This window comes from Cajanus cajan, chromosome 1 (assembly GCF_000230855.2).
Source record: "Cajanus cajan strain Asha chromosome 1, NIPB_CcT2T_4, whole genome shotgun sequence".
NCBI classification, from domain to species: Eukaryota; Viridiplantae; Streptophyta; class Magnoliopsida; order Fabales; family Fabaceae; genus Cajanus; species Cajanus cajan.
In genome coordinates, this window is record NC_138517.1 from 45,106,199 (window position 1) to 45,132,707 (window position 26,509).

Sequence of the window (26,509 nt, forward strand, 5' to 3'; positions counted from 1 at the left end):
GTCAATCAATCAAAACTATAATATATAATCAAAATATGTAAAAGCAATTAAAATCTATTTATATCTATAATAATTAAAATAATAAATAATTTCATAATTTTTCTTTAATTAATGTTCTTACCGAAGATCGGTCAAGGGAGACGATCTGCTGGGCAAGATTGGCGAGCCTCCTTCACTGGGTACGTCGGCTGTTCCGAAGTGAGGGTGGTGCCTGCAAAAGAGACTACGATGCTAAAGTTAGTATTTATGGGTGTATGGGTCTCGTATATGTAGTGCACGTACCATAGTGTGAAATAGGGTTTTTCTGGGCCTTGGGCTGAGGTCGGTTGCGATCCATTCAGATAGTGGGTGTAACACCCCAGTTTTTATTTTATTTTTTATTGAGGGTATTTTGGTAATTTTATAAATGTATAGGGGTGATTTAGTAGCTTGGAACGGGCTGTTCCAGAATTGGAACGGGCTGTTCCAGAATTGGAACGGGTCGTTCCAAACTACCAGAATGAGTGTGAGTTAGTAGCCTAGAACGGGCCGTTCTCAAGTTGGAACGGGCCTTTCTGGACTATTAAATCTGCCTTTAACCCTAAATGGAAACGGGATTGGAACGGGTCGTTCCCAAAAATATGGCCGTTGTGAGTAATTAATGCACACCAGAACGGGCCGTTTTGGTTTGAGAACGGACCGTTCTGGATGTGATTTTTACCGATGATTTAAGGGTCCATAACGGGCCGTTCCGGATTTGGAACGGGCCGTTCCGGCGTAGAATGCCTATAAATTGAGCTCTCTGCCACTCCCAAAAAGCACACCTCTCATTTTCTGATTTCTTTTCTTCTACTCTCTCTTCTTTCCTCTACTTTCTGCTTCAGACCAAGGGGAACCCATCGAGGGAGACCAACCAGATCTAGTGTAGATTCAACTTCTACACATCTAGATTCAGCTTCTACATATCCAGGTATATGGGGGAAAAGGGAATTATTTGTATGTAGAGTTACATGAGGGAATTGGGTAGAGGAAGAGTCTCTTAGTATTATGAGTAATTTTATAATTATTTCTGTTTGGAGAATTATTGGTCTTATTTGATTCTGTATATATTTAGGATTACGAATATATGATTTATTTGTAAAAATGATGCTCTGGGAGAGAGAATGAAATTATAGAAAAGTGCTTGTAAGTTAGGTTTTGGAAAAATTGGATTATTTCTGTTTGAGGAATTAATGATACCATTAGATTATGTATGTGTTGAGGATTAGAAATATATATTTAATATGTAAAAATGATGATCTGGGAGAGAGATCGAAATTGTAGAAAAGTGCCCGTGAGCTAGGTTTTGGAACAATTGGGGATTTTACTATTTATGTTAAAATTATATTAAATTGATAATTCTATTGATTATCTTATTAACTTATGAATGTTATTGTTATGTTAATTGATAAGAATTGATGATTTAGATGTGAATTGCTTGAGGGGTGTGTAAACCCTTATTTTTGTTGGACTTATCTGTTGTATATGTGATATGGAATTGTGCATGGAATTGAGATATGAGATGAGATGTTGTGTGGATATGATTATGAATGTGATTGTGGTACCTCACACTAATGACCAGGGATGAGACGAACCTTGAGTAGTGATGCTTCGAGGACGAGCGTGCCCCTGGCATAGTGTAGGATGAGTGAGGCAATTGACACGCATCACTTATGTCAAATATGGCAGCCCTGGCATAGGGTTAATTGCAAGAGATTGTGTGGATTGTAATGTGATTATGGTTCCTCACACTAATGACCAGGGATGAGACGAACCTTGGGTAAGTGATGCTACAAGGACGAGCGTGCCCCTGGCATGGTGTGGGATTAGTGAGGCAATTAACCCGTATCACTTGTGTCAGTTGTGGCGTGGTCTTGACATAGTGTTAATTGTAAGATTTATGTCGATTGTGATGGATTGATGTAATTGTGAATTGAGATGTGAAAATGATTATGATAGATATAAATGCTTGTAAATTTTTTATTAAGTAATGAGTTATGATGAGATCACATTGTGGTGTGTTTGTATGTGCTTTACATATAGATATTTTCTTTTCTCACCGTATAAATTGTGGATGTTTTAGGTGAGGAGGATCCGGCTACGAGTGGCTTCTAGAATGCCAACAATTGAATTGTGGTTACGCTTTGATATTGTGACATCGGGGAAGAGGATTTTTAGAACATAGATTTTTATATGGATTTGAAATTGTAAATATTATTTTGAAAATAATTTGTAAACTCTTGTGTTTCATGTTCTAAATTTTTATTGTGGTTATTGAAGAAAATTTTTTGAAGTTTCTCATGTGAACCCTTTTACCGAAATTGAAAAATTTATTTGTAAGTTTTCATTATTGCAATATATGTGTTGGGGTAGTAAGGGTGTCACATTTAGTGGTATCAGAGCCTGGTTGATCCAATCGGCCGTGAGTTATGAGTCTACTATGCTTGTTTGGTAGATAATTGATGGAATGAATTGATTGTGAAATTTGTTGATATGTTAGTGCAATGATTGATTAAGTTTGTTGTTTACTTATAGTATAATTGTTAACTTTTCTGGAGATCAAAAAAGTAATGGCAGGAGGTAGGAACGATCGTGCAATCGCTGATGCTCTTCAAGCGATGGCTCAAGCTCTTGGTAATATGAACCAACAACCAGAGGTAGATTGGCTGGAGAGATTCCAGCGAAATAATCCACCAAGCTTTCGTGGGGGTTATAATCCTGATGGAGCTGCTGACTGGATTTTTGAAGTTGAAAAGATATTCCAAGCTATGGGATGTCCTTTGATACAAAAGGTGACTTTGGCTGCCTTCATGCTTTCTAGAGAGGCTGGCATCTGGTGGCAAGGTACTTTGCAAAGAATGATAGCTGCAGGTACCCAAGTGAACTGGGAGAATTTCAAGCGGCTATTCTTGGAGAAATACTTTCCGCGGGATGTGAGACATTAGAAATAGGTGGAATTCCTTGAGTTGAAGCAAGGAGAAAATTCTGTGGCTGAGTATGTGACTAAGTTTGAAGACTTGGTCAGATTTTGTCCTATGTATGATGGTGTGGACAATGAGGAGAACAAATGTGTGAAGTTTGTGAGTGGTCTTCGCCCTGAGATTAAACAAGTTTTCAATTATCAAGGGATCACTCACTATCATGAATTGGTAAACAAGTGCCGAGTATATGATGAGGACAACTGTGCTAGGGTAACTCATTATAAGAGTGGAGGACCCATGAGGAATCATAATAAGTTTGGGTCATCTAGTAAAGGTAAACCTTACACCAAGTCTGTCGGGAATTCGAGTTTTAAAGTGAATAATCAAGATTCTGTGCAACAAAGGAGCCAAGCTAGCCAACTTTCTAGAGGAGGGAGTGTGAGTTCTATTCCACACAACAACTACTTCAACTGTGGGAAGCCAGGGCATAGGGCAATCGAGTGTTGGATACCAAGAGCAATAACATGTTACAACTGTCAACAGAAGGGACACAAAGCTAATGAATGCCCTAATAAGAAGAAAGGAATAACAGAGGTTGGAGGGAGAGCTAGTAAACCTAGAGCGACAGGAAGGGTGTTTGCCTTGAGTGGTGCTGAAGCTACTCAATCCAATGACTTAATCCAGGGTATGTGTTTCATCAATGGAACTCCTCTAATTGTTTTGTATGACTCTGGTGCGACTCACTCTTTCATATCACATGCGTGTGTGTCCAAATTAAAATTACCTGTTTCTTCCTTGTCTTTTGAATTAATAGTAGAGACACCAACTAGTGGTTCAGTGTCTACTTCTGATGTCAGTTTAAAGTGTCCTTTGATTATTGATGGTAGAGATTTCATGGTTGACTTAATTTTTTTGTTTGTGAGTTAGCTAGATGTCATTCTAGGTATGGACTGGTTATCTTCCAATCATGTCCTTTTGAATTGTGCTGATAAATCTATTGTTTTTAGTGAGCCTGTTGAAAAAGTGAGTAAGGATTATTTGACTGCCAACCAAGTTAAGGTATCTTTGCAAGAGGATGCCCAAGTGTACATGTTGTTAGCTTCTTTGAATTATGAGAGTAATGTTTTGGTAAATGAACTACCTGTTGTGTCTAACTTTTCGGATGTCTTCTCTGATGATATGTCTAGCCTACCACCTAGAAGAGAAGTAGAATTTTCCATAGACTTAGTACCAGGAACAAGACCTATTTCTATTGCACCTTACAAGATGTCACCCATAGAGTTAGTGGAGCTTAAGAAACAAATAGAAGACTTGTTGGAGAAGGGATTTGTGAGGCCTAGTGTATCACCTTGGGGAGCACCCGTACTCTTAGTCAAGAAGAAGGATGGTAGCATGAGATTGTGTGTAGATTATCGCCAATTGAATAAGGTGACCATTAAGAATAAATATCCATTGCCTAAGATAGATGATCTTATGGACTAGTTGGTGGGTGCTTGTGTATTTAGTAAAATTGATCTTAGATCGGGGTACCATCAGATTAGAGTTAAGGGTGAGGATGTACCTAAGACAGCATTTAGAACTCGTTATGGACACTATGAGTATCTAGTAATGCCTTTTGGTGTGACAAATGCTCCTGCAATTTTTATGGATTACATGAACCAAATTTTTCATCCGTACTTGGATAAATTTGTAGTTGTCTTCATAGATGACATACTAGTTTATTCCAAGACTAAAGAGGAACATGAGGAACACTTAAAGGTAGTACTTCAAACCCTTAGAGAGAGACAACTTTATGCCAAGTTGTCTAAGTGTGACTTTTGGCTAGAGGAAGTGAGTTTCTTAGGACATGTGATTTCAAGTAGGGGTATAGCAGTAGATCCATCTAAAGTTGAGGCGGTGCTTAAGTGGGAGACACCTAAGTCAGTTAGTGAGATTAGGAGCTTCCTTGGATTGGCTGGATACTACAGAAGATTCATAAAGGGATTCTCTAAGTTAGCGTTACCCTTGTCAAGTTTAACTAGGAAAGGAGTTGTGTTTGTATGGGATAGTAAATGTGAGAATAGTTTCTGAGCTCTTAAGGAGAAGTTGACTAGTGCACCTGTTTTAATGTTGACTGACCTTAGTAAGACTTTTGTGGTTTATTGTGACGCTTCTAAGATGGGTTTGGGTGGAGTGTTAATGCAAGAAGGAAAGGTCGTATCTTATGCATCTAGGCAATTGAAAATACATGAGAAGAATTACCCCACCCGTGATCTTGAATTAGCAGCTGTGGTATTCACACTTAAGATTTGGAGACATTATTTGTATGGTTCAAAATTTGAGGTGTTTAGTGATCATAAGAGTCTTAGGTATTTATTTGACCAAAAAGAATTAAATATGAGGCAAAGGAGATGGTTAGAGTTCCTTAAGGATTATGATTTTGATCTTAGTTATCATCCGGGCAAAGCCAATGTGGTGGCTGATGCTTTAAGTAGGAAATCTTTGCATTTGTCTTCTCTTATGATTAGGGAGATGGACCTTTTGGCTCAATTTAGAGACTTGAGTTTGACTTGTGAGGTGACCCCTAGTAATGTGAGACTAGGTATGACTCGGGTGACTAGTGAGTTGTTGAAGAAAATTGGAGAAACACAGTTAGTGGATTCATTTCTAGTTGCTAGACGTGAAGCTATAGGACAAGGTATTGGAGGAGAATTTACCTTGGGTGTAGATGGAGTGTTAAGATTTAAAGACCAAGTGTGCGTGCCTAGTGACCCTACACTTAGACGTTTGATCCTAGAGGAAGGTCATAGGAGCAAACTTAGTTTTCACCCAGGAGCAACTAAGATGTATCAAGACCTTAGGAAGATATTTTGGTGGCCTAGGATGAAGAAAGATATAGCTGAATTTGTGAGTTCCTGTTTAGTGTGTCAGAAGGCTAAGATAGAACATCAAAAACCTTCAGGACTACTTCAGCCTTTGAGTATACCCGAGTGGAAGTGGGATAGCATTTCTATGAATTTTGTAGTTGCTTTGCCTAGGACTATGAGTGGGCATGATTCCATTTGGGTTATAGTTGATAGGTTGACTAAGAGTGCACATTTGTTACCTATTAACATTAGGTATTCCCTTGAGAGATTGGCTAGACTATATATTGATGAGATTGTAAGATTGCATGGGATACCATCTAACATAGTGTCAGACAGAGACCCTAGATTCACCTCTAGGTTTTGGGAGAGCCTACAACGAGCTTTGGGGACCCAACTTAGACTTAGTTCAGCTTACCACCCTCAAACTGATGGTCAAACTGAGAGGACTATTCAATCTTTAGAGGATTTGCTTAGAGCCTGTGTGTTGGACCAAGGGGGTAGTTGGGATAGTCTTTTACCTTTGATAGAGTTTACCTATAATAATAGTTACCACTCTAGTATAGGTATGGCACCTTATGAAGCCTTGTATGGTAGGAGATGTAGGACCCCTTTGTGTTGGTGCGAGCCTGGTGATAATGTTATTTTAGGACCTGAGATTGTGCAACAAACCACTAATAAGGTTAGATTGATACAAGAGAAGATGAGAGTAGCTTAGAGTAGACAGAAAAGTTATGCTGACAGGAGAAGGAAGGACTTGGAGTTTCAAGAACGTGACCATGTGTTCTTGAAAGTCACTCCGTGGACTGGGTTGGCAGGGCATTGAAATTCAGAAAACTTACTCCTTGATTTATTGGTCCTTTCCAAATTCTAAAAAGAGTCGGTAGTGTTGCCTACCAAATTGCTTTGCCTCCTAATCTGTTAAATCTCCATGATGTTTTCCACATTTCCCAACTTTGGAAATACATCCATGATCCTTCGCATGTGATTGAGTTAGATCATCTTGAGGTTAAGGAGAACCTAACTGTGGAAGCTACCCCGGTGAGAGTCGAGGATCGAATGGTGAAGCAGCTTAGGGGTAAGGAAATTCCTTTGGTGAAAGTTATTTGGGGAGGAGCTACACCTGAAAGTGATACTTGGGAGCTAGAGGAGAAGATGAAAGCGTCATATCCATTTTTATTTGCTTCAGGTAATTTCGAGGACGAAATTTTTAAAAGGAGGGGAGAATTGTAACACCCCAGTTTTTATTTTATTTTTTATTGAGGGTATTTTGGTAATTTTATAAATGTATAGGGGTAATTTAGTAGCTTGGAACGGGCTGTTCCGAAAATAGAACGGGCCATTCCAAACTACCAGAATGAGTGTGAGTTAGTAGCCCAGAACGGGCCGTTCTCAAGTTGGAACGGGCCGTTCCGGACTATTAAATCTGCCTTTAACCCTAAATGGGAACGGGCTTGGAACGGGTCGTTCCCAAAAATATGGCCGTTGTGAGTAATTAATGCACACCAGAACGGGCCGTTCTGGTTTGAGAACGGGCCGTTCTGGATGTGATTTTTACCCATGATTGAAGGGTCCAGAACGGGCCGTTCTGGATTTGGAACGGGTCATTCCGGCGTAGAATTCCTATAAATTGAGCTCTCTGCCACTTCCAAAAAGCACACCTCTCATTTTCTGATTTCTTTTCTTCTACTCTCTCTTCTTTCCTCTACTTTCTGCTTCAGACCGAGGGGAACCCAGAGAGGGAGACTAACCAGATCTAGTGTAGATTCAACTTCTACATATCTAGATTCAACTTCTTCTACTCTCTCTTCTTTCCTCTTCTTAGTCTTATGAGTAATTTTATAATTATTTCTGTTTGGAGAATTATTGGTCTTATTTGATTCTGTATATATTTAGGACTACGAATATATAATTTATTTGTAAAAATGATGCTCTGGGAGAGAGAACGAAATTATAGAAAAATGCTTGTAAGTTAGGTTTTGGAAAAATTGGAATATTTCTGTTTGAGGAATTAATGATACCATTAGATTCTGTATGTGTTGAGGATTAGAAATATATATTTAATTTGTAAAAATGATGATCGGGGAGAGAGAACAAAATTATAGAAAAGTGTTTGTGAGCTAGGTTTTGGAACAATTGGGGATTTTACTATTTATGTTAAGATTATATTAAATTGATAATTCTATTGATTATCTTATTAACTTATGAATGTTATTGTTATGTTAATTGATAAGAATTGATGATTTAGATGTGAATTGCTTTGAGGGGTGTGCAAACCCTTATTTTTGTTGGACTTATCTGTTGTATATGTGATATGGAATTGTGCATGGAATTGAGATATGAGATGAGATGTTGTGTAGATATGATTATGAATGTGATTGTGGTACCTCACACTAATGACCAGGGATGAGACGAACCTTGAGTAGTGATGCTTCAAGGACAAGCGTGCCCCTGGCATAGTGTGGGATGAGTGAGGCAATTGACATGCATCACTTATGTCAAATATGGCAGCCTTGGCATAGGGTTAATTGCAAGAGATTGTGTGGATTGTAATGTGATTGTGGTTCCTCACACTAATGACCAGGGATGAGACGAACCTTGGGTAAGTGATGCTACAAGGACGAGCGTGCCCCTGGCATGGTGTGGGATGAGTGAGGCAATTAACCTGTATCACTTGTGTCAGTTGTGGCGTGGTCTTGACATAGTGTTAATTGTAAGATTTATGTGGATTGTGATGGATTGATGTAATTGTGAATTGAGATGTGAAAATGATTATGATATATATAAATGTTTGTAAATATTTTATTAAGTAATGAGTTATGATGAGATTACATTGTGGTGTGTTTGTATGTGCTTTATGTAACGACCCGCCATGTCTCTACACTTAATGGAATCGCGCTACTACTAGTGAACTAAGAAAATATTAAGTTGGATAACTCATACATACGGTATATATATAGGAATAAAAATAACTAAATTTCTTAAATACAAAATAATACGCCATATATGTACAGTCATCCCAAAAATAATATTCCCTAGTGCCGGTCAAGCACAGATAAAATCGTTACCTAAAATGGTAACCCTAACACGAGGATCAAAGCTCCCCATCTCGCATCGGACACCTCAACTCCAAGCTAGCCCTGACCTGCTCCTATACCAAGTATGATCATCGCAGTTCCACCACATGGAAAACAGAAGGGTAAGCTAGAATTCACAAATCAATCATACAAGTATAGAACTATAATCTATACTACACAATCATCCAACCATTAATCATATTCATAGAGTCTCACCATACACTCTATCCAATACTACTCATGCATAACATACAATGCACCAATCATGAAGTTAAACACCACACTTCATCATATTAATAATCATGCAGTAAATGCATCTCATGACAGATATCAATGCATATCAATCATCTAATGCGTCGTCACGCATACACCTAGGAGATCTCCATAACAATAGAGCTGTATAAGTGACATTCCATCATACCGAAACCACCCCAACCGTTTTCACGCCCAAAGCGCCCGCTCGGTCACAGCTAAACAGGATATAATCCTCCCTCGAGTTTACTCGGATGATGTCACTTACACACTTGGAAGTCCAGATCCACCGTCAGGTATAGCACAGTTGGGTACGGGATTACCACGACCTTGGCATGCATTAACCAAGTCAATAGTGGAGTTCGCCCACCGACTATCCGCAAGGATCCACGCACCTTCCCGAGTACTTGGTTAAGGGAATAACCCTCGACCTCATACCCCGCTCCAACACTAGCTAAGGACTTAGAGGAGACTCACGCAACCCAGTGGCCTATCTGAGCACCACTCTCCCAAATCCAGTGGCCTCCCAGAGCACCACTCTCATATATCAGTGGCCTATCCAAGCACCACTCTCAAGAGACTCTATGTGAGCTCTTCCAGTTCGAAAACATTTTTCCTCTCCTCAAGTCCTAGGCTAGACTCATGCCATAAGGCATCACATGCAATAATGCATCATACATCATAATGGTCTGCCCACCATCATGATCAACAATCATACACATGTCATAAGACATCACATGCAATAATGCATCATACATCATATATGGTCTACCCACCATTATGATCAACAGTCATACTCATATTCAAACATTCATACGTATCATCACAAAGCATACATATGAATCACACCGCACCATACATCATATATCACACATATATGATCTAACATTTTAACATATTTACGCTCGGCGTAGCCTGAGCTCGCCCAGCCTAATCCCAACCTGAGAGCCCTAAGCTCTTCCATGCCTGGCGCACTCAACCTGCGCCTAGCCTAATCCTAGTCAGAGAGTTCAGAAACTCTCATCCAAACCAACAAATCCAGTCACATGCAAACACAAAACACAATACATAGGCTCCATACAACTCAAAATAAACTCAAATCTCACATGCATCCAACCTATGCATCAAAATCATCAAAATCCTCTCAAAACCCCAAAAGATGAGATTTTCTTCAATCATCTATGGATTCTCAACATTCACGCACCTATTGAGTTTCTAAACTCACATGCAACCTACACAACAAACATTCTAGCTTCCCTAACCTGAAGATTGGCTCAGATAGCCAAAGACTAAACAAAAGTAGAATTTCCCCTCGAGGCTCAACTCGGAACTTCAGTCCTCCCAAAACAAGCTTTCTAATATGAATTTCAAGAAAAGACAGAAGGAGTTATTGATCTAGAAGAGAAAAGGAGTTAAACAGAGAAATTTGGGAGAGAAAGGAGCTCACTGACCTAGAGACCATCTCTCTAAAACTTCTCTCTAAAAACTCCCATTTCCCTGAAGGCCCCCAACCCCTATTTATAGACTTTTGGATTGGCCCAGAATGGCCCGTACCGAGTTCGGAACGGCCCATTCCGAACTCCCAATTCACGCACAAAATCCACGCCCAGAACGGCCCGTTCTGAAAACAGAACGGCCCGTTCCGGGACTCATCCGGAACGGCTCGTTCTCCCTCCGGAACGGCCCATTCTCTTTCCGGAACGGCCCGTTCTCCAACCAGAACGACCCGTTCTGGAATTTGGAACGGCCCGTTTTTCCAACGGAACGGCCCGTTCCCAACCACGAATTTCAGTTTAATTTAATAGCTTGGAACGGCCCGTTCCAGATTGGGAACGACCCGTTCCAGGCTACTAAATCAGCCACATTTTTTTTTACTACGTTACAATACTCCCCAACAACAGGAATTTTCGTCCCCGAAAATAGGTCTACCTGAAAAGAGGAATGGATATTGTTCCATGAACTGACTCTCCACCTCGCAGGTAACCTCACAAGTAGCTGCATCCCAAACAATCCTCACCAAGCTGATGGACTTGCCACAAAGCTTCTTCAACTTGTGATCAACCACAACTACCAATCTCTTCTCATAGGTCAAGTTCTCTCTAACTTGCACCTCATCCATCTCTACCACTTGACTCAGGTCTCTGATGTAGTTCCTCGACTGTGAAACGTGAAACACATGCTCTCCCTCTTCAAATTCTAGAGGTCTCCTCCTCCTATCAGCATAGGACTTTCATCAACTCTGGGTAGCCCTCAACCTTTCCTGAATTTATCTCACAATCTCAGTAGTCTGAAGAACTAACTCTGGACCAACCACTACTGGCTCACCCTCTTGATACCAACATAATGGAGTCCTACACCTCTTGCCATATAAAGCCTCAAAAGGTGTCATGCCAATAATCAAGTGATAACTATTATTATAAATAAACTTTACCAATGGTAACACCTCTTCCCAGCTACCCAGATGATCCAACACACAAGCTCTCAAGAGATCCTCCATTAACTGAATTGTCCTCTCCGACTGACCATCTGTCTGTGGATGATAAACAGAGCTCAACCTCAACCTTGTTCCCAAAGCCTGATGCAGAGTCTGCCAACCTGGAAGTAAACCTTGGATCTCTGTCAGAGATAATACTGGAAGGCACTCCATTCAACTGTACTATCTCCCTGATATACAATTGTGCAAGCCTCTCCAAGGACCACCTCTTGATAGGAAGAAAGTGCGCACACTTTGTCAACCTATCAACAATCACTTAGATAGAGTCATTGTTCCTAGCTGTCCTAGGCAACCCAACCACAAAGTCCTTAGTGACACTATCACACTTCCACTCGAGAATCTCCATCAGCACTACGCTCAAAGCACTAAGCTCAAAAACAGCTGCCCTCTTAATACCAAGCAATCCCAAAATCCTCAACAATTCTAGATCTTGTAATTGCTTAGTTCCCACCTGTCTCAAGAACTCATTAGTTATGGTGATCATACCGCAACTAATGTGATCTTGGACAACCTCCACTTCTAGTCTCAAATCTCTAAACTACTCAATCAGCTCCAACTCCTTAATCAACATAGCTGACACATGAATGGATTTCCTACTCAATACATCCGCTACCACACTCGCCTTCCCAGGATGATACATCAACTAAAAATCAAAGTCCTTTAGGAATTCCATCCACCTTCTCTGCCTCATATTCAATTCCTTCTGATCACTAAATACATTGAATCTCACACCATACAGATAGTGTCTCCATGACTTCAAGGCAAACACCGCAGCTGCAAGCTCCCAAATCATGAGTAGGATAATTCCACTCATGAGTCTTAAGTTGCCTCGAAGCATACGCTACTACTCTCCTTTCCTGCATCAACATACAGCCTAACCCCTGGTGAGAAACATCACAACACACATTAAAATACTCACCAGTGTCAGGTAACACCAAAGCTAGAGAAGTAGTCAATCACCCCTTCAATTCCTGAAAACTCTGCTCACAAGCGTCCATCCAAACTAAAAGCTGATCTTTCCAAGTCAGTTAAGTCAAAGGCATTACTATTCGGGAGAAACTCTTCATGAATCTCTGATAGTTACCCATTAACCCAACAAAACTCCTAATCCCCGTAACAGTCCTCTGACGCTCCCACTGGATCACAGCCTCCACCTTGGCTGGATCTCCTGCAATCCCCTCTATCGATATCACATGCCCCAAATCTCACCTCAGACAACCAAAACTCACACTTGGACAGCTTGGCATACAACTACCTTTCCCTCAACACCTCTAAAACCAACCTCAGATGCTCACGGTGATCCTCCAAAGATCTAGAATACACCAATATATCATCAATGAAGACCACAAATCTGTCCAAGAATGACCTGAAAATCCTGTTCATGTAATCCATGAACACTATTGGAAAATGCGTTTATAGTATGTTAATGGAACAATTATTGATTCAAGATCTTGCGTATTTAATTTGTACAATTAATCAACTGTATATAATAACTCATTACTATTGTCCAACATATTATATTCATATGTTCTCATATAGTAAAACTCTAACAGTAATAATTATAAAAATTGAATGATAAAAAGGTTATAAATACCTTCAGTAAATCAGAAACCTTCTTAGCAATATATCTTTGTTCAATATTGACTCCCTCCTATGTTACTTATGAACATGAATGCACAATATAACTTCATCAACACATTACACATAAAAGTAAAACTTAATAAATTCTAGGAACAATATATATAAATTATTGCAACCAAAACTACATGCCTGGGTGGGTTCAAAACTATATACGGAATAAATAATACAAAAACACAATAACAAAACTCCAGCAACTTAGGTACTCACCAATTCCAGTTTCTGAATTATCAAGATTCCCCTACTTTTGATCTAGAGACAAGAAAAAAGAGCAGGGAACATAAAAGTAGAAAACCCTGGTCGCATTATTTTTCTACTTTTATGTTCCCTGCTCTTTTCTTTGTAAACTATTACAAGGTCAAATTATTGGAATCAAAATATTAGGAAATTAAATTCAGATTCAGATTCAGTTCAAAAAACAAGAAAACATACAAATTACAAACTATAATGGAAATTAAAAATTAGTAGATAACATAATTTACACATGTCTCTCTGCTTTTGCTGTCAAGGTTTGAATACAAAAAATATAAATAAAATAACAGCGCACATTGGTGTAATTGAAGGAATAATTAACAAAGAGAAACAAAAAGATATAATAAAAGAATAAACACTAATAGAAAAATAATGAATGTTAGGAAAATAAATATATTAGATTACCAATAATTTCTATTAAATTTTTGTTGTTAATGATAAAGTTGTCAAGGTTTAGACTAAATCCTAGTTATTCTGCTTCATGTGTTTTAAGTAGAAATTTCCAACATCAATTTAAGTGGGAAACAAGACTCGCAACATCTCACAGCTTATCAAACAATGTGAACTTTTATTATGAACACATAATAAAAGTTAGATTCTTGTCATATTATTGAAGTACTAAAGTTAGAAAATAAAATAATAAAATTCATAAAAAAGTGCATGTTAGTTACCTTCAACTACTTTGCAACATTTCTAGCAGATGAACCAGAGACTTCAATCCAAGTTTTAGAGAACAAGTAATAAAAATTGAGGATCCAACAAATAATAAAACATATAAGAGCAAACTTGCCATGGTTGATAAATTTAGGAGGACCACTTTGACTGCCTCCACTGCTTTGAGGATCATAAATGCTTCTCTCTGACTGAGCTGCACTATGGTCTAATTCAAAGGTGTTGCTGCTCCAAAAATCTTCTAATCCATCCACTTTAGTCACTGTTTGATCTATAGTTCTTAGTCCTTTAGATGCTTCATCCATTGCAATAACTTCTGGAGTTTTTTTGCAGCATCCAACACAACCTATGTTCTGTTATAAAGCAGGTGGAATCAGAAGTATGATAAACACCTGCTATTAGTAATATTCTATGAACCAGCTTGAATTAAAAGATGATGTTGATAGTAAAGAACAGGTACCAAAAATAACTCAAGTTAAACAACATAACCTATCATGAATATGCATCACTCGGTTGGTAGAACTTATCATTTTATACCTAAACAATACATTAAAAGACAAATAAAACAGAAAGACACAATAAAACAGAGATGACAGATACAACCTCGTCATCTCATTGAAAATTAATCCAGGTGGGATTATGCATGACAAATGCAGTGAGTGAAATACTACTTTTAACCTTTAAGAAATAGTTGGAACTAAAGTCATAAGTTAATTATTAGTACAATCGACTTAAACTACAGGAAAGGCCAAGTAATACACACAAAAGCAAAAAGCACTTTCCAGGAATACAGTTGAACACAAGAACAATCCCAATGCCCCAAACAAAATAGAGGTGTTGATTGATTGTTACATTGAATAGGCAGGCTAATAAGTGATTGAGAGAACAGCATTTTCAAATGAAATATGAGCTAGTAAACTAAACTAAACTCACCAATGGCAAAATCAACGAGGCGAGCAGCAACAGCCACTGCTGAACCACTGGAAGAGCCTCTAGGGATGCACGAGGGCATGAGAGGAACAAGTTTTATCCTCCATAAAACTTGTTCTCACCGGAAATCCTGGCATGCCGATGGATGATGGATGGCACCCACAGTGAGTAAAGTAAACAAGTTCAGAATGGAAAAGGTTAATGCATGTCTTAATGATAATGAAGGGTTTCACTTACAATCACATACCCAAAAGAGAATTCATCCATAACATTCTTGCCAACGCAGGTGGCACCGTTGGAGAGAAGAGCAGTGATGACAATCGCAGTCTTCCCAGCCTCACCGTGAGTCTTCTTCCACTGAGGGTTTCCAAACCCCATCACGTAGCCTTTCACATCGAATCTACCGCGAACACAGGACTCGTCAAAAATTACTAAACATATATTCGATGCAAACATTGAAACAATAAGCAAGTGAGGGAGGAAGAAACGAACACGTCTTTGATGGCGAAGGTTAGAGCGGAGAGGTTCTGCATTTGGTAGGGCTGGGAAATGGGAAGAAGTTTGAAACGCTGGAGGAATGCACCAAAGTCCTCTTTGAGAGGCTTTCGGCGGCGCCTGCGGCGGTTGGCCAGAACGACGACGCCGGCCAGAACAGCATGAACGCCCGTCTAGGAGGGGACCCTCTGCGGTGTTCTGTTGCGGTGTGTTGTGTTATTAGGGTTTAGGGGAACTTGGGGGGGTTTATGTCTAAAAAAATTCAATTTGAAATTAAGTTTTTTAAAAAAAATTAGATAATACTTTTTAAATTAGTTAAGAAACATAACATATGGAAATCGAATTATCATATTCTTACATATACTTATCAATATGTGAGTAAAAATACAAATTTTAAAAATTAAGAAAATTAATGAAGTGTATAAATTTTAGATTTTATATCAAATATACTTAATCATATTTATTTCAAATAGACTTTTTTTATTTATTAAAAGAATCAAATAAAGTTTATTTAATTAGATTTGCCTATATTTTAGTAAAACAAAATTAAGTATTTTTCTTTTTACCTATTTGTATGTTTAAAGGGAATAAATAATTATGTATAGTAATCCAATATTAAATCAAAAGATAATAAAAATTATAACTAAAATCATAATAAATATTATGATATTAAATTTAGTATATATTAAAAATAATTAAATATTTGTATTTAAAAAATTGTTACAGATTTTAGATATATATTTTAAAGTTTTTATTTTATTAAATTAATTAAAAATTAATTATATTTTATCACTTTTTAATAAAGTAAGTGAATGATAATTAAATATTATAATTATTTTACAATAATTTAAAATGAAAAGATAATAAAATATGTTAACTTATGTTTCAAATAAAATTCTTTAAAATATTATAATCAAAAGAAATCCAATATTAAATCAAAAGATTATAAAAATTATAACTAAAATCATAATAAATATTTTGATATTAAATTTATTATATCTTAAAATTAATTAAATATTTGTATCAAATAAACTGATACAGATTTTAGATTTTATTTACTATGTTTTATAATAAAAAGAAATCCAATATTAAATCAAAAGATTATAAAAAAATTATAACTAAAATCATAATAAATATTCTGATACTAGATTTTTAAAATATAATTTAATTAAAAATATATTTTTGGTGAATATGATGGTTAAAAGTATTTTTTATAAATAATTATATCAAAAATAAATTTTAAAATCTTATAATGGTGTTTTTTTAATGATGTTAACTTAAATATTCCCAAGATTTTAGAATAAATTAAAATGAAAAGATAATAAAATATGTTAATCTGTGTTGGGATTTTATTTCAACATGAAACTTTAAAATAAATGTGTGAATAAAAAAAACTCTGTCAAACGGTCATATATTCTGTTTGATAGAGAAAAAAGTAAGGAAACGCATTGTGATGTATTAAAAACTGATCAAAAAGAACCAGCGGGTGGTTTGCCCAATTAGTTAAGGGGGAAGACTTAAGATTTTCTCCACGTAAGTATTTGTATGGATTCGAGCTCTACTATCAGTAATTTTAGGCTTTTTAAACAAAGTAGGTGTAATTGTAATAAAAAGAAGGTGTATATATCATAAGTTAAATACTATGAACATCTATGAGTAAATTAAAATCAAAGGATAATAATTTTTTTTAATTACTAAAAAATATTTCATTTTATAATTATTTCACAAATTCTTACTAATTTTTGTATAAGTCAATTGCTTTTAAACAATGAAACTAACACGATTATATCAATTGAATCGAATGATTAAGCCTAACTTTTATAATATCAATTGAAATAAAACAAGATTCATGAAAATAATTTCAAAATATATTAGGTAAATAATTTTTATATATAATAAAATTAAAGACAAGGATTAAAATAATCAATGGAGTTAATGTAATATTCATTTATAAATCCAATATTAAATCAAAAGATAATAAAAATTATAACTAAAATATTTATAAATTTTCTAATATTAAATTTAGTATATATTAAAATTAATTAATTAAATATTTGTATTTAAGAAATTGTTAAATGTAACAGCCCAGCAACCCGCATGTGGATATTGTCCGCTTTGGCCGTAGCCCTCACGATTTTGCTTCTGGCAATGGCACGCATGCCACCCCCAAAACGTGTCCACACAAGGAAGGTATCCACACCCATATATATGGCATGCTTCGTTCTCCTTCCTAACCGATGTGGGACTTCACATTAAAGATTTTAGATATTTATTTTAAAGTTTTTATTTTATTAAATTAATTAAAAATTAATTAAGTTTTATCACTTTTTAATAAAGTGAGTGAATGATAATGAATTAACTAAAATTCAAAAATATATTTTAATTAAAAATAATTTTTTGGTTAATACGGTAACTAAAAAGTATTATAATAAATAATTAAACTAAAAAAAATAAATTTTATAATGGTTATTTTTTTAATGATGCTAAATTAAATATTTTAATTATTTTACAATATATTAAATAAAAAAATAATAAAATATGTTAATTGATATTTTAAATAAAATATATTAAAATATCATAACCAAAAGAAATCAAGTATTATATCGAAAGATGAATAATTGATTTAGTATGTATATACCTAATTTTATTTAAATTATATATTGAATTTAATTTTTACGTATGAATTTTTTATTACCGAAACAATTAAATTCTTTGTTTAAATATATTTATATTATAAACAATATAAATTGTTAAGATAATTCTATAAGATATAGTTTAGATATACTAGTTTATACTCTCTTAATTTCTTGTTTAGTTTCCTTAGTCAGTTTTATCTAAATTCCTAAACTTTAGGGATTGATTATGTTTTATGCCTATTTATTTTATTGTATCCATCAATTCAATAACATGAAAATCATTCAGATTCAAGTACTAAGGAAACTATTTATCTAAATTCCTAAACTTTAGGGATTAAATCCCTCGCAATTTGTGAGGGATTAAATCCCTCGCTATTTGAGAGGGATTGAGAGCTATGTGAGTCCGTCACAAATTGTGATGACGCGTAATCCCTCGCTATTTGAGAGGGATTGAGACGTATGTGAGTCCGTCACAAATTGTGATGAAAGAATCCCTCGCTATTTGAGAGGGATTGATAGTCCGTCACAAATGCTATTTGAGAGGGATTGGACTCCTTCACAAAATCCGTCACAATTTGCGAGGGATAAAATCCGTCACTAACTGGGCCTATACATGTAATTGATTACCAGACATGAATTACTTATTAAAAGGTTTTCTGGTAATTGATTACCTTTTCTTGTAATCGATTACCAGACAATGAATTACTTCTTAAAACGTTCTCTGGTAATCGATTACCCATTTCTTGTAATCGATTACCAGACAATGAATTACTTATTAAAAGGTTTTCTGGTAATCGATTACCTTTTCTTGTAATCGATTACCAGACAATAAATTACTTATTAAAACGTTGTATGGTAATCGATTACCCATTTATTGTAATCGATTACCAGAAAACTTTATAAAATTAACGAGCCATCGAGTTTAAAATTTAAATTCTTCTTTGTATCTAAGTAAAACTTTATAAAATTTAAGATCATCAAATTAGTACAACTCAAGCACAAGTGTAAGTTAGCAAGATGTTACATCTAAATTAATTATTAAAAAGATTAAAAATATTTTGTAAAATTTATTGTAGCAATTACATTCAATTATGCCAGGAAAGAAGAGACACTATGTGTTTGAGTGTTTGTCTATTTTTAAAATAAATTAAAATTAAAATAATAAACTCACTTGGTTTTTTATTTTGTATCTTCGTCTGAATCCTCTATTGCAGTAGTGCCAGTAATGTTATCTTCCCAAAAGATTCCTTTGCGTCTCTGAAAAAGTCTTTCACTTTATCAAGAACGGTTTTTAGTTGATCTTCTGTTGGGAGCTTGAATTCAGAAAAACATAATATATTAGTGGGAGAGTATCCAAAATTATTTAATTAATTAGAAAGTATACATAATGTGAACTATTATCAATAAATCCTAACTCATATATATATATATATATATATATATATATATATATATATATATATTCAATGGAAAAGCATTATGATACATTTACGCACCACTTAAGAGGAAGGCCCTTGTATTCAAACCAAATGGTGTCAACTCCAGGGGGAAGCGCGGTGCTGAAGTGAGGCTTCAAAAGCGAAATCAACAAGGGCAAGTAGCCTATCCTAGAAAGAAACAGAATAAAAGAATTATAAAGTATCAGATTTAATATCAAGTAATTAGCAACTGTACCATTTAAAACAGAGCCCCAAAGCTCCACCTGATCAGGATGCGACATGTTCATGACATTCTTGCAATTACCATTTATTACATATGCAGCCTGCAGCAGTAAAATCAAAATTCATTTAAGAATGGTTAACTTAAGATCAAGGCTTTAAATAGTGCACTATAGAATGTCTATCGGTGCAGAACAGCCCCTGCCCACTACAGGGTATGCGATAGTGGCGTTGTGTTGATTCTAACAAAGTCTCTTTGCCTCTCATGCAATGCAAGTAGATGTGTTTATTAATCTATTAACAATACCATTTACAGTCATTGGTAGAAAAAAGTTATCTCTTGAATTAGTAGTGTCATTAAATGTAACCACTATTTAAACCATTCAATTTAAAGGATTTTTTTAGAATAAAATTAAATTTATGACATTATTCATGTAATACCTTAACTACTTTTATTGGTCTTGATTAATTAGTCATTTGTTTCTTAAATAAAGGATTAGAGGGAGTACTATACTAATTTATGAGAAGCAGAGTTACATTCAAAATTGTTTAGATGTCAAAGAATATCCAATAACAATTTGTATTAATAGGGATTAGGATATGCTTGTTTATAAATTTTTGAAGAATTTGGTAGTTAGACACATGCAGACTTTGGCAGGGAGTCATCATTTTAGACAAGCAAGAAAGTTTTTCGGAGAATCATTTGGTCTAGTGGCATACTAATTACCATCGAAGTAATATCATTATTCGAGAGAGATGTACAAAAAGTATATAGAAAAGTGGAACAAAACCTAGTCCACAAAGGAAAAAACTTGTATGCAATTCCATAGTAGTAAATAATATCAGAATTCAGAATTATTCCAAGATCTGGAGACTATAAATCATCATAGATTCCATAGAGAACTCCTTATTTGAAAGCAGTAATAGGTTCTTCCTTGGGTAGTCCACAAAGGAAAAAACTTGTATCATAACAAAACAATGTATCATAACAAAATTACTTTTAGGTGAACATTCTCAAAATAAAATATTATTTGCACCTAAAAGTTTAGCTTGGGGTTCAGAGCAAAGAAAGTGAGCTCAAATCGAACCTAAAAGTTTACATAGTAAAGTGTTAACATAAAATAAATGACATAATTAGTGTTGTGAGACTAATAGTAAGACATGCCTGATCGTTTCCTTTCCCTGTACACCCATGAGAGACAGCATCAGCTCCAACTTCTTTGGCAACATCAACCATCGCCTATCAATCAGTAGATATCAATCAATCTATGTTTATAAAATGGGGAAATAAAGATAACTAGATAAGTATATTCCACTATCATTGTCATTTTAATTCTTCTTCAATATAAAAAGAGGGAATACTGCACTAAGAGCTAACAGAAGAAATGGCCTTACCAAGGAAGATAAATATATTAAACTTTGAGCAAAAGTACCTTTGCAATTACAGGGCGGGCCATTGAGGTCCCAAGCAAATACTTCCTCTCATAAACTGCACCAACACGCAGGCAAAGAAATGTATAATCTCTAACAAATTCTTCTCTCAAGTCCTTTACCACTAACTAACAGGCCCCACTGGCTTTTGCTTTCACTTCTAAACCTTCCAATTCTTTTATACCCTATTAAATTTAGTGTTGTTAAGATGATGCGGCATTGTAACAAAAATTGCATAAAGTAATTCCCCTCGTCAGAAGCTTATAACCTTAAAACACATTTTCCAACACAATTTACACAAAAATCTCAATTACAGAAAATGAATTTAAAATTCAGAACATACTTGGCCAACATCAGTAGTGAAGCAAACAACTTCACAACCATAATTCTCTGTAATGCAAAAATCATCAATAAAATATTATAATAAGAACACAAATATACAATAACAGGTAAAAGTGACAAGGGTATCCACTGCTCAATATCCCAGTTCACATCCCAAATTCTTAAAAATAAGGATCACCAATTATAGTTTCCATGCTTTATTACAAAACTACATCATTTTTTAGTTTAAACCCAATCATATCATCTACAAAATCTCAAAATGGTCTCTGATCTCAATTTACAAATTCTAATAAATATTTAAACATTATTTTCTAAAGAGAAATCAATAATTCAAAAAAAAAAAAAACTCATCTCTAAGTCCCTGAGATTTGTCATTCAGATTTCAGAATATATGCGAAGAGAAGGAAATATCCAATATTGCAAACTTGCAATGGATGTTTGATAAAAAAAAATGGGGTAAAAAGGGGGAAACATCTATACCTTAGCCATGGAACAATGACTGATGTGTCTAAGCCACCACTAAGCCAACACCACCTTATTCAATTTTCCACGTAGGCCACCAGCCTTTGTGGTTTCAGAAACTACCTCTGTATTACTGCGGGTAGCTGCTCTAATAACTGCACATCAAGAGATTTTTAATATCATTACAGACACTAAACTTAAGTAGCAAATAGCTCCAAACCAATATATCAAGCAATGAACACAAGGTGCCTCAAATAGTGAAAACTTTCTTGACTAAAGACAGGTAATAATCCTGAATTTGATTTAGAGAAGATAGACAATAGGGCTTCCATAAGAGTTATGGTATATGAGCTGATTTTAAATTACGGATTCAACCCCACTGAAGGTGATGAATCAAGTTCTTTGATAGAGATTAATTATTAGTGAAGTAAGTGGATCCTACTCACCAATAACATGCATATTAAAAAAATGACCTAAATGAAGTAAATTTTGAAACCTAAAAAATGTGCTAGTCCCTGCGCTTCATATGGGTCAGAGAAGCTGCCCATTCCAACACAAAAGAAATACCATGGGAGGAGGTCCAGTCTCATCAGGCTCCTTCCAGAGGTCGGGTTCGGGTTCCCTGGAAATCTGATAGAGGTTGTGCAGGACGCAACAAGCGACGATGGTCTGAGGCCCGTGATGAACCCTGGTGTTCAAATCCTGAAGAATCTTCCACCGGCCCTTTAGAAGAGCAATGGCTTCCACCACCACCGACCTTCCCTTTATGAGCATGTCGTTGAAGAGGTTCTGGGCAGGGGTGCCCATGTCGCTCGGGGAGAACGGGGTGAGTAGGAAGGGAAGGAGGGGGAAGCACTAGTCTCCCACCACGTAAGGCCGGATGTGGTGCCCGCGGAAGGTCATGAGCTTATCCTAGGGGCGCGCGAGACTTTTTAGGGTTTCAGCTTCAGGGCCGCGCGCGAGGGAAATTATTTTTGTATTTATTTTCAGATTTTTTTGAAAACACTTTTTTAAACAAATTCTACATTAATTTATTAACTATAGTCATTTTTTATCTAAGTTATTTAATTTTAGTTTTTACAATAATTTTTTTTATGAATTAACTAAAATTTTGAAATATATTTTTAAAAAAAATATTTTTTAGTTAATACGGTGATTAAAAAGTATTATAATAAATAATTTTAATTATATTTTATCACGTTTTAATCAAGTGAGTGAATGATAATGAATTAAATAAAATTTAAAAATATATTTTAATTAAAAATAATTTTTTAGTAAATACGGTAACTAAAAAGTATTATAATAAATAATTAAATTAAAAAAGAATAAATTTTATAATGATTATTTTTTTAATGATGTTAAAGTAAATATTCTAATTATTTTATAATAAATTAAAATGAAAATATAATAAAATATGTTAACTGATATTTTAAATAAAATATATTAAAATATTATAATCAAAAGAAATTTAATATTAAATCAAAATATTATATAAATCATAACTAAAATTATAATAAATATTTTGATATTAAATTTATTATATATTAAAATTAATTACATATTTGTATCAAAGAAATTGCTCTAGATTTTAGATTTTATTTATTATGTTTTATAATAAATAAAATCCAATATTAATTACATATTTGTATACTTTATCTTTTAATCAATAATGTTATTGAGTTTTTCTTATATATATATATATATATATTGGACAAGATAAGAAGATAAGGAAAATAATCCTTATCATGTGTGTTTGGATGAAAAATATTACAAATTTAAATAATTTTAAATTCTTACTATTTGAATTATTTGATGCTATGAAATTAGAAAGACATTTTTCAATAAACAACTAAATTAGTTAATTATTATTTATTTTATATTTGTGGACATTATCTTCTTATAGTTATTTTAATGAGTTTTATAGAATGTTTTAAAGGTTTTTAATAATTATTAGTATTTTAATAATGAATATTTATGAAAATTAATTTTTGTAATATTTTGATTTTTAAGTAGCCAGAACGGGCCGTTCTCAAACTGGAACGAGCCGTTCTAGACTACTAAAATAGCCTATTAAAACTAAAGCGGAACAGACCGTTCTAACACATAAATTTATGATCAATACGCAAATACAGAACGGCCCGTTCCCATAGTGGAACGGGCCGTTCTAAACTACTAAAATAGTCAGATGTTTATTGTATGGATTAGAGTGCTCTGTGAGTTCTTAAGAGAACCATGAGAGAAACAAACAAACTATACAAGTTTATATTTTGTTTTTTGATTATTTTGTTGTATTCCTTGTTGCATGAGATGTATGAATATCTATTTAATTCCACAAATAGATGAGTTTTGATTTGAATTAAACTTGTTTGATATTTCAATTATGAAAAAAATTAGGTTATTCAATTTTTATTATTTGTGTTATGGTATGTGGGGTAGAGGGTGTCACACAAATGATATATAATTATTATTAATAAATAAATAAAAAATATATATATTATTATTATTATAATATTATTGATAAATTAATATCAATAATATTATTAGTATATTTATAGATAAACTAATAATTTGATAAATATAACTTATTATATATTAATATACTTTTACAAAAATATAAATATATTAATTATAAATATACATATCTTATCTACTATATTTATATTTTTGTAAAAGTATATTAATATATACTAAGTTATATTTATCAAATTATCAATTTATCTATAAATATACTAATAATATTTATTTATTTATTTCTTAAGAATTGAGGGTTATAATATTATCCATTATTTTGGAGACAAAAATCAGTTACAAGATGACGTAATATATTTTCCCTTTATCTATATTACTATATAGATAATCAAACAACTATATATTTAATTATTTTTCTTCCATTCATTTTCTCAGTCTCTCAGTCTCTCTCTCTCTATATATATATAGAGACAAACAGGTTATACTAACACTGATACCAGGTGTAACTTTTATATATTAAATATTACACACCGCTTGATAATTAATTATATTATGAATAATAATATATATATTTAATTAATCTTTATTTATATACTTACCTTTATAATTAACAATCTACTTATTTCTAATTTTTATATATAGATTCATTGAATTTTTAAATATAATACTCATATATTTATACTCATTACCTATATTTTACTGATTTACTACTTAAATATAAAATTCACAATATTAGGATACTTGAAAACACAAGATCAAGTAATACCTGTCATATTAATAACTTTCATGCAAAATAAGATATTTCCATTTTTTAGGTTGTGCTTATTTCTTTCATAAATCTAAATTAGATTATTTTATAAGTTTGCTTTTAAGCATAAAAATTAAGAAATTAAAGGATATTGTTTTATTAACAAAAAATAAGAAATTTTTAATTTTTAACTAAAAATTTAAATTTTAAAATTAAAAATTATGAAATTAGAAAGATATTTTTCAATCCGACCCACCTTGAAAACGGGCCGGGCCAAAAAAATAAAAAAATTTATGATGGGTAAAAAATTGTGACCCGACCCACTTTTGACCCGGCCCACCCGGGTTGAACCCATGGTGGGCCGGGCGGCCCACCTGACCCACTTACCAACCCATCCCCTAAACCCACTAACAACTCACTTAACTATTTATTATTATATATGCATTATTTTAATAAGATATAATTTTTTTATAGATAAAGATAAAATCAATGTTAAATAATATGAAATTACTATAAATTTATCTATCCAAACCTCTAATAAAATTTAATATTGATGAATAATCACTCTCATGAAAGATTTTTTATTTTTTTTGTTTTAAGTTTTTAAAGTTGCACACTTATTAATTTAATTTTAATGTTGTACCCATGATACTTAGTTTAATAATTTTTACTTTAGATTAAATATTATTTTATATTGAAATTTATTTTAAATTATATTTTTTTAAATAAATAAGGTGGGTTGGTGGGCGACCCGTTTAGCTCACCAACCCGTGGTGGGCCGGGCCGGGCTAGAAAATTTTAGATAATAAACTTGGTGGGCCGGGTCGGGTTGGCCCACTTAAAAAGTGGGTTGAGGTGGGCAGGGCCAAACGGCCCGGGCTGGCCCATTTTGACAGCTCTTGTTCAGGTATATAAAATTAGAAAGATATTTTTCAATAAATAACTAAATTAGTTAATTATTATTTATTTTATATTTGTGGACAGTATCTTCTTATAGTTATTTTAATGACTTTTATAGAATGTTTTAAAGTATCAGCTATTGGTCATGTAATCGATTACATAGTAGTGTAATCGATTACCTGAGCTAATTCACTTATCTGGGTAAAGGGTAATCGATTACCATGTAATGTAATCGATTACCAGTGCCAAAAATGCAAAGAATCTCAAAATG

General features: G+C 34.1%; 2 long non-coding RNA genes across 3 annotated transcripts; both read right to left on the minus strand.

The window, feature by feature from the left end:
• Positions 1 to 7,187: 7,187 nt before the first annotated feature.
• On the minus strand, positions 7,188 to 19,571 carry LOC145949883 (uncharacterized). Of its 2 annotated transcripts, XR_014428190.1 has the most exons (4): positions 15,590 to 19,571; positions 15,345 to 15,497; positions 15,101 to 15,227; positions 7,188 to 14,520 (listed from the first exon to the last, which is right to left on the minus strand). It is a non-coding gene; the product is annotated as an uncharacterized LOC145949883 (long non-coding RNA). The 2 variants fall into 2 exon arrangements; XR_014428189.1 differs by having other exon boundaries at positions 15,345 to 19,570.
• A 576-nt stretch (positions 19,572 to 20,147) lies between these two features.
• Positions 20,148 to 21,912, minus strand: LOC145949887 (uncharacterized). Its single transcript, XR_014428191.1, has 3 exons — positions 21,320 to 21,912; positions 21,052 to 21,126; positions 20,148 to 20,974 (listed from the first exon to the last, which is right to left on the minus strand). It is a non-coding gene; the product is annotated as an uncharacterized LOC145949887 (long non-coding RNA).
• Between the last annotated feature and the right edge of the window lie 4,597 nt (positions 21,913 to 26,509).